This window comes from Mandrillus leucophaeus, unplaced genomic scaffold (assembly GCF_000951045.1).
Source record: "Mandrillus leucophaeus isolate KB7577 unplaced genomic scaffold, Mleu.le_1.0 Scaffold2107, whole genome shotgun sequence".
NCBI classification, from domain to species: domain Eukaryota; kingdom Metazoa; phylum Chordata; class Mammalia; order Primates; family Cercopithecidae; genus Mandrillus; species Mandrillus leucophaeus.
In genome coordinates this window covers 1739-3174 of record NW_012102152.1, presented here as the reverse complement: position 1 = coordinate 3174, position 1436 = coordinate 1739, and positions in this window count along the sequence as shown.

The window sequence follows — 1436 nt, the reverse complement described above, 5'->3', positions numbered from 1 at the left end:
TCCTTCCTCAGCCTCCCTAGTAGCTGGGATTACAGGTGTGAGCAACCACACCCAGCTAATTTTTGTATCTTTTTTAGTAGAGACGGGTTTAGCCATGTTGGCCAGGCTGGTCTCAAACTCTGGACCTCAGGTGATCCACCCACCTTGGCCTTCCAAAGTGCCGGGATTACAGGCGTGAGCAACCACACCTGGCCTGTTTTTGAAACTTATTAATTCTCTTGAGAAAGAAATTTCTCAATCTGTATACCTAACAACATAAACATCATATTCTCCATCAACCCCAGAAATAAACCATATACCCAAAAGGAATATATGAGTATGATTCAGTTCCAATCAATGCTCCATCATTATTGCAAAGTAGATTAAAATTAAGAGAAAATGAAATAGTTTCATCTTCCATAGTTCTTTTATCTACAAAGTCATAATTCATTTCCTTCTCTACCCTACCACTACTTCCAAAAGCATTTCCAGTAGCTTCAGAGGAGATTTCCTAGGGCTTATTTTTTCATCCATTCTTTTATTTTAAGGGAGGTTTTTGGCTAAATTATTGACATCTTTACCTTAAGGCCCAGGCAACAGGGCAATGTTTCAAGAAAGCTGCCTTGGAAGAAGAAATACTAATTCTGCATATAGCTGCTTTAAAAGCCTAAAAGATAAGCTTTAAATAGCATTTATGATTATCTCTTTTTTTACCTACTTTCTCTGTCAAACATCTCTTAGTATCATTTTAACACAATTTGACTTTAATAAATAAATATAAGCCAGGCGTGGTGGCTCACACCCGTAATCCCAGCACTTTGGGGCGCTGAGGTGGGCGGATCACTTGAAGTCAGGAGATGGAGACTGGCCTAACCAACATGGTGAAATGTGAAGCCTTGTCTCTACTAAAAACACAAAAGTAGCCGGGCATGGTGGCAGGCACCTGTAATCCCAGCTACTTGGGAGGCTGAGGCAGGAGAATCGCTTAAACTCAAGAGGGAGAGGTTGCAGTGAGCCGAGATTGCACCATTGCACTCCAGCCTGGGCAACAAAGAGCAGGACTCCGTCTCAACCAATCAATCAATCAATAGAGGTGGGATAGGAAGAGAGAAAAAGTCGGATTTGTCACACACACCCTGTACCATTCTAAGTACGGTATCAGACCCAAGAAAATAAAAATAAAAAAGAACTATACATTGTTAGAAATTTCAAAAATATTCCCAATGTCATCCATGTATGCATTTAGGGTGAACCCCAATTTGGGCTACATTTCCCTCCAGAGAAGATGAGTGTTTGCCTCTGGCAGTAACAACACCGCAACGAAGAGTTTCAGCTTTGGGCTGGTGGCAAAGGGGCAAAGTTAACCTTAGCCAGCACTTTAACTCACTGTAAGTCAGTAGCACCCCCACTGGCTCAAGGCAGAAACAAGCACATATCCCTTCTGATTCAAGTGGCCA